The sequence below is a fragment of the Rana temporaria genome, chromosome 5 (genome assembly GCF_905171775.1).
Source record: "Rana temporaria chromosome 5, aRanTem1.1, whole genome shotgun sequence".
NCBI classification, from domain to species: Eukaryota; Metazoa; Chordata; class Amphibia; order Anura; family Ranidae; genus Rana; species Rana temporaria.
In genome coordinates this window covers 290,278,537-290,292,541 of record NC_053493.1, presented here as the reverse complement: position 1 = coordinate 290,292,541, position 14,005 = coordinate 290,278,537, and positions in this window count along the sequence as shown.

Genomic DNA, 14,005 nt, shown 5'->3' with positions numbered 1-14,005 from the left:
CCCCACACACCTAGGGAACAGTTAACCCCTTGATCGCCCCTAGTGTTAACCCCTTCCATGCCAGTGTCATTTTTACATTGATCAGTGAATTTTTATAGCACTGATCAATGTAATATTGTCACTGGTCCCCAAAAAGTGTCATTTGGGGTCAGATTTGTCTGCCGTAATGTCGAAGTCCCGCTAAAATTTGCATATCGCCGCCATTACTAGTAAAAACAATAAAAGATAAACAAAAGTCCCTAAATCTATCATACAGTTTGTAGACTTTGGCACAAACCAATCAATATACGCCTATTGCGATTTCTTTTACCAAAAATATGTAGAGGAATATATATCGCTTAAACTGATGAATAAATGTTTTTTTTTTATAGTTTTTTTATATATATATTTTTTTTTCAAAATTATTATCAATCATTATCAAATACCACCAAAAAAAACCTCTATTTGTGAGATAAAAAAAGAACATCAATTTTGTTTGGGTACAGCATTGGATGGCTACGCATCTGTTGGTCAAAAAATGGCCTGGTTATTAAAGGGGCAAATCCTTCCGGTCCTTAAGTAGTTAATAATGAATAGGTCAGTAGAAAGTTGAGATATACCTTATGACACATGTAAAACAATGTGGCCCCTGCATAATAATTTTCTGCAAAGCACTGAATTGTAAATGTAAGTAAAATGCAGTATCCTTAGCCACCAATCATGTTGCATTAGTGTGAGTGTAAATGTATCCAGGTGTTGAATGTTAAAAGCAAACTCATTTTTTAAATACTTTGAATCTACTGAGAGTTTTCTTATGAATGTTCATAGGAATGTTCACTCAAAAATATATCAGTGTATGGCAAGCTTAAAATGCACTAGCAAATTTAGATGGACTTGACTAACAAATTAAAGCTAAACTCTAGCTAACATTTTTTTATGCAGGTATAGCAACACATTTTTTCCCTTTTCTATGGGGGTTTAATACGTCTTTAAGCCCAATGCATATCTACTGACTTTTTTTAGATGTCATCCCAAATTCACCCTGCCCTCTCCAGCTCATTTAAGGCCTGTGTTGACGGTATTTGTTTGCCTCAGACAGGCCACAGTTTTGCCTCAGTTTTGCATTACTACACACGTCTATGGGCATACATGACCAATTTAAAGCTGGTCATCTGTGGACAAATGCTTTAAAGAACGTGCAGCGCTCTGAAATACAAATACTTCTACACCGTGTATATTAAATATACAAAGGTCCATAGGTCCAAAAGTGAAAGTCTGTAACAAACAGTGTGTACGTTAGTACACAGTAAAATATAGTAAGGTCCAAAAACATTTTTTATACTATGTGATCCCATCCCAAAGTCTTCCTGTATTCACATAATACCAAATGCACCTTCCCCTCCATGCTCCATGCAGAAAAACAGCTCACCACGATCAGTCTAAACCGAAGAGAACGGACTAAAGGACCGTTCTCATCGGTTAACCGATGAAGCTGACTGATGGTCTGATGTGCCTACACACCATCAGTTAAAAAAACGATCGAGTCCAACGCGGTGACGTAAAACACAACGACGTGCTGAAAAAAACGAAGTTCAATGCTTCCAAGCATGCGTCGACTTGATTGAACCAATGCTTTTACGTACTGACCTATCGGTTAGGCGTCCATCAGTTCAATTTTAAAGCAAGTTCTAAATTTTTGGACCGAAGGATAACTGACTGATGGGGCCCACACACGGTCGGTTTGGACCGATGAAACTGAACTTCAGTCAGTTTTCATCGGTTTAGACTAATCGTGTGTACAAAGCCTTATGCCGCGTACACACCATCGCTTTCTGCGATGGAAAAATGCGACGCTTTATGTGCTTTAAAAAAACGTCATTTTTCAAACTTCAATTTGAACAACGACGTAGCATACACACCATCGCTTTTTCACAACGCTCTAGCACAGCGCAGTTCCGTCAATCACGCACAACGTCACTATAAAGGGTCGTTTCCATGCGGAAGACGGCCTCTTTTGCTGATATCGTGTTGCTGCGTGTTAGTAAAAGTTTGGTGAGATACGATTCGTGATTTTCAGTGACTGTGCTTTAAATTTCGTTTTCTGTCGTACAGTTTGTCTATTTGTTGTCGGATCTGTGATACAGTGCTTGTACTAAGGACGTATTTGTTTTGGCATTACGTTTTGTGTGCACGGTGCTGTTTAGCAGGTCGTTCTTCAAAGGCCATTCTTTACTTCAGGGCGTAATTTTTAGTCTGATCTGATTTGACGACCGTTTTCTAGCCATGTTGCGGGTACGAACTCGTCGCCGAGATCGTGCTGTGCTTGTTGTTAGGATGTGTGCTGCATCCCAGCGACGGTCCATGAACAGGGTGAGGAGGAGGTTGTGGACCAAGAACTGGTTGCTACGCAGGGACCAGTTCTCTCATATGCCTCTGCTGCGGGAGATCCGAGAAAATAACCCTGATGATTTCAGGAATTTTCTTAGGATGTCTGACCCCGTATTTCAGCAGCTTTTGGCTTTGGTGTCGCCATATATCACCAGGCAGGACACCGTTATGCGGGAAGCCATCACTGCTGAGCAGAGGCTAGTTGCTACGTTGCGCTACCTTGCAACAGGGAGAAGTCTGCAGGACTTGAAGTTCTCGACGGGCATCTCCCCCCAGGCTCTGGGCCTCATAATCCCGGAGACCTGTTCGGCCATCATTCAGGTTCTTCAGGAGGACTATGTTAAGGTAAGTGTTGTTCTTTCAATGGTCAAACTATGTCCCAAAAAAAGAAAAAAAAAAAACTTTTCTAATATGCTCAGAATGCTCACTTTGTCTCTATGTATGCTGTTCTACACAATTTTTAAAGCCCTACATGTTTATTTAATTTAGCCAACCTGTCCATCATTCTATGTTGTGGCCAAACCCACCTAGCATAGTCCCTATATCCCCGTTTATTTGTGGCCTCCATTGTAGTGCTGCATTTTGTGTGTCCCTATATCCCCGTTTATTTGTGGCCTCCATTGTCCAAACCCCCCCCCTAGATTTTTGAACTACATACTAATAATTATTTTTCTTATTTATATTTTTTTTGGGGGGTTGTTTCTCATGTGAGAAACTCATCTTGAGCCCCACTCCCCCTAAATATATTTTTTCAACATCAGAGGGGGGTGATTAATATGCTTAGTGTTCACATGTTATTTTTTAATACTAACCTTTTTTGTGGAATTGTTGGTGGGATCCCTTGTAATTTTAGCTATATTCTGTTCAAAATCTTTGTTTTAATGTATTTTTTATTTTCTTTCTATCCAGTTCCCCACCACGCCACAGGAATGGCAGACTGTGGCAGCGGACTTCTCCCAGCGTTGGAACGTTCCGAACTGCGGAGGAGCCATTGATGGCAAGCACATCCGCATTGTGCCCCCACCCCATAGTGGATCCCATTTCTTCAATTACAAGGGGTTCCACAGCGTTGTTTTGATGGCGGTGGTCTCTGCCAATTACGAGTTCCTGTACGTGGATGTTGGGAAAAATGGCCGGATGTCGGACGGCGGTGTCTTTGCGGAGACGGAGTTCGCCCAACGGCTTCGGTTGGAGGACCTAGGATTGCCACCTGCGGAGGAGAACGAAGAGGGTCTGCCCTTCGTGTTTGTTGCAGATGAGGCTTTTGGTTTGGGTCCCCACCTCATGAGGCCATTTCCCGTACGCACCCTCACCCATGAGAGGAGGGTTTTTAATTATCGGCTGGCCAGAGCAAGACGTGTGGTAGAGAATGCCTTTGGAATCATGGCCAGCCGATTCAGATTTTTTAACAGCAATAAACCTGGCGGAATACAAGTGGAATTACATCATCCTATGTTGTTGCATTTTACACAATTTTTTAAAACGAAATTCACAAACTTACCTGACGGTATTGCCTGATGAGGCTGATGTTGTGGCTCCGGAGCCGGGACATCAGGCTAGCCATAGAGGCTTGGCCCCCCAAACCGCACGTGCAGTGCGTCAATCATATGTGGACTATTTTATGGGGAGGGGGGCCATTGAAATGCCTGATCTTGACTAAAGAATAAAATTTACTTTTTGTTTGATGAAACAGTGTTTATTTTTTTGATTTTATTTATTTGTAAGTTTTGGGGGGTAATGTTTCTTTTTCCTAGGTTCTCATCCAGCCATGTGTTTGGGATGTCATAAATTCCCATGAGTGTTAAATCTTAATAACTCTACAAATATGCCTGAGTAATTGAATGAGTCTGCATTGATACCAATAACTACACACAAATTGTTTGGAGTCCAAAATGTTATTTATTTTTTACTTTTTTCTTTTTGATTAGTACAAAATATAATTTTTTTAGATATTTTTTTGTCTTTTTTTTGATTAGTACAAAAAATAATTTTTTTTTTTTGATTAGTACAAAATCTTTTTTTATTTATTTTTTTGTCTTTTTTGATTAGTACAAAATATAATTTTTTTATATTTTTTTTGTCTTTTTTTTGATTAGTACAAAAAAATTTTTATTTTTTTTTTTGTCTTTTTTGATTAGTACAAAATATAATTTTTTTATATTTTTTTTGTCTTTTTTTTGATTAGTACAAAAAATTTTTTTTTTTTTTTTTTTTTGTTTTTCAAATTCAAGGAAAAAATAAAATACACAAACAATTAAACCCTCCCCAAAACATTAATACATTTTTTAAGCTGCCGTTCCAGCGTCTTTGCTTTGTGGCGTATTTCACGGCAGGCCAGACGTATGTCCTCGACTTGGGCCCTGCAGGTGAGAACCTCGCCGATGAGGAGCTGGGCACTATACGTGTCCAGTCCCTGACCAGCCCGATTTCCTCCTGAAATGTGGAACCAAAACATGTGTTAAAAGATTGTATGCCTATATCTATATTCACAGAAAATGTGGTAGATGTTACTTTACCGGATGTTGAGGCAGGTTCCTCTTCCTCTACATCCCTCGGGGGTGTGGCTTGATTGGCTTGTGCCTCCTGCCTTTCTGCTTCATTGTGCCCTACAAGATTGAAGAAAGGGAAAACATGAGGTTCAAACATTACGAGCGGCCTGAAATGACACCCAAAAATTACTAAATTATAAACAAAAGGTCAATATTGTTGATTTTTAAACAATTATCAAGAAAATAGACCAGTATTTAATCCATTCACAAAGTAATGTCAAATCTGTTAACCAAATTTTTTATTTTAGATATGTAAGCTAACCAAGTCTCCCCTGGATCTGCTCACCCCTGTGTGTGACCCAACATAGGTTGTGATTGTGACAAACAATTGTGCTACTGAGTACACATGTTCAATAAAAAAAGGAGTAGCAAACGCTCCTTTTTGGGAATCTCAAGGTATTTACGTTTCTTCTAAAATAAGCTGAAACACATTTCCATCAATTCCAGAATTGAATACACCTTTTTTTTAAGCCCCAAAAATGTCACAACTTTCATATTTGTGTCGACTAATTGGTCATAGGAGTCGTCGTTCATTCGCCCACAATTCCTAAATTTACGATTTTAGTTCAGATACAGTGCTTCAACTCCCCTTTGCACATGCAAACTAGGCATGATGCCATTTCTCATTAATATGGTCTTGGATTATTGAAAGTCAGCGAATGAACGACGACTATGACGACTGCATCATGCGTCCACATTCATAATATTCATTTTATGGTCAACCTGCAAAAAAAAATTAAATGGCACAAAGAACACACCAAAATAATTAATACACATGGAAAAAACTTACTTCTTCTTCGAATCACCCTATTAATTCTGTAAAGTTGGTGGGGTTCCCTTTTTTTTAAATCCGACCACCTTTTGCGCAGGTGCTCTCTGCTCCTGGTTTTCCCAAACTTCCGCTGGAGCCTACGGATGACCTTCTCCATAATTTGGGCTTTGACTTTATTGGGATGCATGTAGGGGCCATGCTTGGCATCATAGTCCTCCCTCCTCAATATGGTGACCATCTCCACCATTTCATGAAAACTCATATTGGAGGCTCTGCAGCGGAATCTGCGGCGTGGTTGGGCCTGGCCTGCCTCCTGGCTTGAGCTAGAATACACCTCCATGTTGTCCATCTTTTCTCACTCACCAAACGACAGAGAAGGGGCGTGGAAAGGACGATACCGAACGTCAGGGGCGGGGTGTTGTGCGGAGCGTCACGCGTGCGTAGTGTAAAAGGGATGGGACGTGTTTGTAAACGGCGTGCATAGTCTGTGGAAGAAGGCGTAAATCACGATCTTTCCTAACGACGAGACGTAAGTTTTTTATTCCGACTTTATTATAGTGAATAGGGAATGAGTTTGTGGGCTAGTTAGGGGAAGTAAGCTAGTGGCTTTAATTACATTATGTTTTGGCTTCTGTTTCATGTGCAGAAAGAATGGATCCCTTCAAGGATGCTGATTTCCTGACAGAATTCATACAAAAATGGAAGGAACATCCTGTTCTGTGGCAAACCAAAAGCACAATAAATAAAAACAAAGATGCCAGGGAGAAAGCTAGACAGAGCATGCTTGTTTTTCTGAAAACAAGGGTCCCCAACGCCACAACAGCCACTGTGAAAAGCAAAATAAATTCCATCAGGGGCACCTACAGGGCCCAACGGGTCCAAGTCCTGGCCTCAATGAGGTCTGGGGCTGCAGCTGACTCCATATACAAACCAACCCTGTGGTACTATAGTCAGCTGCAGTTCCTGGACGACCACATTGAGACCAGGGCATCCATGTCTACCCTTCCCCCAAGAGGTAGCTCCCAGCTTCCCAGCAGCCAATCCTCCAGTGTTCCCTGCAGACAAGAGCAGGCAAGCTCGGAGGAAGAGGAAGAGTTCCTGGAGGACCCCAATTGTGAGCCATGGAGAATGGTATGTGTTTTTTGTATGAATTTAGTTAGTATATGACAAGTATAGTAATAATGGTAAATGTATGTTACTATTGTTCTAAATTCTATGTGAATCTCGTAAGTTTAGGGATAGGATCAATAGTCAGTAGTGGGAAAACATGATGGGGTCAAAATGGGCAAATTAATAATGTTTATGAAGGAGTGGGTGGCATTTTCAGATAGGCCAGTAGGGGGGAGTAACGCAATACACCTGCAAGGGGTCCCAGATGGAAGACACCCTTTTTGAGTACTATCTAGTTGACACTAAATTGAATAAAATAATTTTTGGGGAAAAGGCCACTTATTTGCTAAATTAGGCATGCAACAACCCACATAATTCCAGGGGGACCATGTCTGAAGGTGTTTAAGGGACAACATAATTAGGGATGGCGACCCTGTGTGTAATATATATTGACATTCAATTTGCATCACTCATGATTGTAAAAATGTGTGTGATTAATGACAAACACAAATAACATATGTTCCTTTTTTTGATACACAGGCAGACCCAAGCCAGGAAGAGCCAGGGCCCACAGGGAGCCAGGAAGAGCCAGGGCCCACAGGGAGCCAGGAAGAGACAGGGCCCACAGGGAGCCAGGAGGAGCCAGGGCCAACTGCAAGGCAGGAGGTGGCAGAGCCCACTGGGAGCCAGGAGGTGGCAGGCCCCAGTGGGACCCAGGAGGCACGCCGGCGGGATACCATCTCCCGGATCCCTCCATTCCGCAATCCCAATAAACGGCTCAGGAGTATGCGACAAATGGAGGAGGAGACCCAGGGCCTGCTTCGCCAAGCTACTGCAGCCATCCGAGAGCCACCCAGTGAAGTTGAGGGGTTCGCAGCGCTCATTGCAGCCAAGATGTACAATCTGGAGCAGAGCCAGCGTGTGCGCTGCGAACTCCTCATCTTCCAAGCCATAACCATGGCATCCCTGGGGCAGCTCGATGACGACACCCACATTGTGCGGATTGCTCCTCCTGTCCTTGCTGCTCCTCCTGCTCCTGCTCCTGCTCCTGCTCCTCCACTTCATGAGGCTGCTCTGGCTCCTGCCACCTCATCTCCTCCAGGAACCCAGCCCCCAAGGACTCGGGCTACAGGGAAGGCTGCAGGGAAGACTGCAGGGAAGGCTGCTGGGAAGAAAAAGGCCAAGAAATAATACGGTGCCCCTGATGGAATTTTAATGTGGACTCACAGGCTGTATTTGTGGCTTCGGGGACCCTTGTTTTCAGAAAAAATCAAGCATGCTCTAAAGTGCTGCCTACCTTGGCATCTTTGTTTTTATTATGTTGTGTTTTTGGGTTGCCACCTTTTTTTTTGGAAATTTTTAGGAAGACTAAAATAAATGTTAATTTTTCAGCCAAATTTCACCATGTTTCTTTATTGTAGATTTGAGAGATCATTATTGAGTGGGCAGACCCATTACAAAATAAATAATGCAAACATTAACAAGGTAAAAAAACATGCTTGTGGGTGAGTTAACTAAAAAATTAGGTTGTTGCAGACACTTCACACACTCCTAAATAAACACAAAATAGAGATTACTAATCAAATTGGTGACAAAAATTAAAAAAAAAAAATAAAGGTGGACCAATATATATATTTAAAATGTTTAAGATGGAAGATACAACTAAATAACAGAACACAAACATAAACATTATCAAACAAGAAAGAAACTAATTAAAAGCTTGTCATAACTATGTAACAAGATCAGCCGCAACAAACGTCCATTTCTGGGTAGCAGTTAAAAGCAGGGGTTAAAGAAGCGCTTTCTTTTCTTGTCTATAAGCTGAAAAACACCTTAACGAATGTGCTGATTCCATTCTGAACAGTCGTTTTACATGAATGAGCGCTGCCGTCTCCTAACTTGCTTCTGAGCATGCGCGGGCTTAAATCGACGTTTTTACGTACACACGGTCAATGTTTAGAACACAGAAAACGACGTCGGCCAAAAACGACACATAAAATTGAAGCATGCTTCAATTTTTTTCTGTCGTTTTTTAGAAGACATAAAACGACGTTTTTGCCCACACAGTCAATTAAATTGACGTTTTTGAAAATGACGTTTTTTTCCATCGCAGAAAGCGATGGTGTGTACGCGGCATTAGACCTAACTCAGATAAAGAGGACAAATAGCACCCAAATCATCCAGGCACTCCGCATTTCTCGAAATTGAAAGCTTCCAATTTCTGCCTTCCATGATTATGTAAGGAAAATAGATCTCATAAACAGTAGAAAAAGTAAAATCTAAGCTGTATGCATTATAAGGTAGCATTTATTAAAACCCACGAGAACTACCCACATTGAAAAGATGAAATATAATAGTTTCGGAATATCACTTTACCATCCAACTTACTGCTATTTCCATGACCAGTCTGTACTCCTTTAGCATGATGGAGGAAGTTAAAGGGCAGAGACAAACCCTCTGACGCATTGGATCACTAAGGTGTCCTTTTATAAAACTGCGGTAAAATACCCTATTTAGTTCTCAGGCATTCTCAGGGGAGTGCTGACACCGGCTCTGAACAGGACGCTGTTGATGGTTCATCGGGAGCACTTATCCATTGTAAGGACACAGTTTATCAGGATTTCAGTGCTGTGGCTTCCTATGGGATACTATCCATCCTTGTCTCTTATCACGCTATATTTGATCTCTTATAATTTGGAGATCAATTCCATCGGTTTAGACATTAATGTTATTTTGAGGGGACAGCAAATTTACACTGTTATACACTTTGGGGCAGATCCACGTAGCGCAGCGCATATATCCGCCGGGCGTAGCGTATCTAAGATACACTACGCCGCCGTAACTTATTTTTTTTCTTCGAATCCTCAAAGAATTCGCGCCGTAAGTTATGGCGGCGTAGTGTATCTTTGGCGGCGTAAGGGCGCGGAATTCAAATGGATGTGATAGGGGCGTGTTTTATGTAAATACGTCGTGACCCGACGTAAACAACGTTTTTTTTTAACGGCGCATGCGCCGTCCGTGGGGGTATCCCAGTGCGCATGCTCGAAAATAAACCGGAACAAGCCAATGCTTCCAATGGTGACGTCATTCTACGCAAATCCCTAATCGCGAACGACTTACGCAAACGGCATAAAAAATTCAAAATTCAACGTGGGAACGACGGCCATACTTAACATTGAGTACACCTCATAATAGCAGCTTTAACTATACGCCGGAAAAAGCCGAACGCAAATGACGTAAAAAAATGCGCCGGCCGGACATACGTTCGTTCGTGGGTCGCCGTAACTAGCTAATTTGCATACTTGACGCGGAATTCGAAGGTAAACGCCACCTAGCGGCCAGCGGAAACGATGCATCTACGATCCGACGGCGTACTAAGACGTACGCCTGTCGGAACGATCCGAGATGCAGTCGTATCTTGTTTTGTAGATACAAAACAAAGATACGACGCGGGAAATTTAAAATTACGCGGTGTATCAATAGATACGCCGGCGTAATTCTTTTGTGGATCTGCCCCTTTACATTGTAGCAAAGTGTAATTTTCTCAGTGTCACGTGAAAAGAAATAATAAGCTATTTACAAAAATGTGAGGGGTGTACTTTCTTTTGTGAGATACTGTATATAGAGAGAGAAAGAGGCTGGCATCACAGATATTGCATGTGACGCATTGCTGTGCATATCACATGCAATGTTTGTGCGATGCAAATTGAAATCATATTGCATTTGCACCAAAATGGTACAGGTCCGCACTGAAATCTGATCGCATGGGTGTTCACAGTACACCCATGTGATTCGATCGCTGCACCATTTCATAGTTCGCACTGCGATCTGTGAAATGATCTGCGGGTGTCATCAACTTTACATTGACACCCGCAGTGGTGCGCAGATGTCAACGCAGGTGCGATGTGGAAACCCGCACAGGAATCACGCTGGTTCCCGCATCGCACAAGCGTGAACCCAGCCAGAGACCTAAACATCTAAAAAAAAAAAATATATATATAAAATATAGCTATATATATATATATATATATATATATATATTTTCTAGGGTGTTAGAAAAAAATATATATATAATGTTTGGGGGTTCTAAGTCATTTTCTTGCAAAAAAAAAGGTCGGTCCTTAAGTGGTTAAAGTGTATGTCAGGGCAAATCAAAATGTACAACTTTGCAATACATACACAGTTCCACATGTTTTATCCCTCTAAAGATCCTGGGAAAAATGCACTTAGCTCCTAATTTCCTGTTGTGGACTGACCACACGGGGCCTTTACTGGATGAAATTATAAGAATGGTATTAACATCCGGTTTGTCTAATCTCCAACACATAGAGGAAGGAAGTTTTGTAGTTTAGGAAAGGGAGCTAAGCAGAACTGATTATACTCATTCAGATAACAAAGACAGAGTGAGCAGGACAGCTCTGAATTTCTGGCAGAATCAACAGAATTTTTTTTTTTTACTTGGGTAGTAATTTCAGACAACAAATATTCGATGTGAGCTTTTGGTCAGATATTCCGACCGTGTGTATGCTTCATGGGACATTTGCTGTCGACAACAAATGTTTGAGAGCTGGTTCGCAATTTTTCTGACAACAAAAGTTCTTGTCAGAAATTCCGATCGTCTGTATGCAATTCCGACGCACAAAAATGATACGCATGCTCAGAATCAATTTGATGCATGCTCGGAATCATTGAACTTCATTTTTCTTGGCTCGTCGTAGTGTTGTATGTGACCCCGTTTTTGGCATTTGGAATTTCTGACAACATTTGTGTGACCGTGTGTATGCAACACAAGTTTAAGCCAACATTCCGTCGGAATAAAATCCATGGTTTTGTTGTTGGAATGTCCGATCGTGTGTACGCGGCACCAGTGTACAGAGTGAAACTCACAACTGAATTGTGCAGTCGATTACGTTTAGATGAAAAATGTATTTCTATCTTTTGTGTGTGTAGGCTCACTTTGAATGTATCTATTCTATACCATACAAATTGGAGCAAATGAAGGGGAGTTTGGATATACTGTAAAAATGGTACAAAAGTTCATATACCTTTTTTTTTCGGCGTATAAGATGACCTTTTGGGCTTAAAAACTTGCCTCAAAACCCAGGGGTCGTCTTATACGCCGGTACCTGTCTCGGGGATCCATTATTCAAAAGCCGTGCCTCCTCGTTGTGCTGTTCCGTGATAGGCGGAACACTTGGTTTCCCAGCAGAGCCTCTGTTTGGTGTTCCGCCTATCACGGATGTCTTCTCATCCTCGGCTTCGGATGAGAGGACCTCCGTAATAGGCGGAACACAGGTGCCCATCACGGAACAGCACGAGGGGGAGGCGCGGCTTTTGAATAATGGACGCCCGCAGTACAGGAATAAGGTATGGCACAATGAGGCATGTTGACGGCACAGTGAGGCATGGGATGGCACAGTGAGGCATGTTGATGGCACATTAAGGCATGGAATGGCACAGTGAGGCATGGAATGGGCAGTGAGATTTGAAAAAAAGCTGAATAAAGCCTGTTTTTGTCAGTGGTTTTTCCTGTCAGCGGTTGTTCCGGCTACCCCTCAGCTTCCAGGCAGACTAGTAGGAAGGGGGTCGTCTTATATGGCGAGTATATCCCAAAACCATAATTTTAGCTGGAAAATGAGGGTGTCGTCTTATACGCCCAGTCGCCTTATATGCCGGCAAATATGGTACACTATGTTAATCTTTTTTAAATCCTTAATTAATTAAAAAATCTATTTATCAATCTACTCAAGTTTCTGATAACTTTCATTTAAGATTCAAACATTTTCACCTAAAAGTCAGTAAAAGAAGTGTGAACCTTGGGTCAAAGTTGTGTGGATCTTGGATAAAAAAAAAAAAAAAGTAATAGAAGTTAATCAGATTGTAGAACGTCGTTCTGGATAGGAATAATTATTCCTTGCACCTAAAAAAAAAAGCCTACATCCGATGGCTTTTTTGGATGTAATGACTTCATTACATCCAATGTATTTTCCAAAGCTTGATATACACAGACAATTTTTTTTTTCATTTAGGCATCGCATCCACACAAGCAATATGGATGCACAGATTTACCCTGCGACAGTAATGTATTCTCACAGCAGGGGCTCCTCCCTGTCAGAATACACAGATCAATGCTGCAGCCATTGGTTTTTCAGCAAGACTGTTCGACAGAAGCAGGTCTAGCGACCAGCTTCTTTTGAAGAAACGGGTACACACAGAGTGACATTTAGCTCGTTTCGCCAGCTTTCACATATATGCAGCTGCAGGAATACATCTAAATGACAATCCTGAACCTGCAGGTAAACCCCTCTGCTATATATTAGTTCCTAATGGCACCCTCATGCATCTGAAAATGCAACTCGTTTTCCGGTGTGGGAAATGGCATGGTGTAAAAGCACCATTCCATATTACCTGCAGGTGTAATTTTAAAAAGGTTTCCCTTGCAAACATGACCCGCACCAATCACATAGGTGTGAACTTAGCCTTAGGCCTTGTACACACGACCGGATCTGTCCGCTGATACTTGTCCGCGGACCAGTTTCAGCAGACAAGTTCGGTCGTGTGTATGGCCGACCGGACAGGTTTCCAGCGGACATTTGTCCAGCCGACCGTTTTCCAGCGGACAAAAATTTCTGAGCATGTTAAGAAACCTGTCCGCTGGAAACCTGTCCGTCGGACATGTTCGGTCGTCTGTACAGACTCACCGCACATGTCCGATCGGCCGCCATCCCTCGCATGCGTCGAAGTGATTCGACGCATGCGTGGAAGCATTGACCTTCCAGGGTCGCGCATGTCGCCGCGTCATCGTCGCGGCGACGGCGCGGCCACGTCACCGCGCAGTCTGTCCGCGCGGATTTCTGTCTGATGGTGTGTACAACCATCAGACAGAAATCTCCGGCGGACCGTTTTCAGCGGACAGTCCGCTCGTCTGTATGGGGCCTTAGTCACTCTTCATTCACAGGAATGAAGAGTAGGATTTTTGACCGTGCTCTGACTTATGACCCAAATCCCAGTGCTTTTTCTAGATCAGTGTCTCAAAGTGCTAAATTCGATGGCAAACCAGCAACTTAGAAGGTCGGCAGTGGCAGCCTTAAATTTTACCTCAGTGCAGGTTTACTTTAGGTCCCAAGCCATACCCATCATTGTCCTTCCTTGTACAGGTGAATTCTGTGAGTTTGGTGATATATGAGTGTGGAATAACTACAATGTA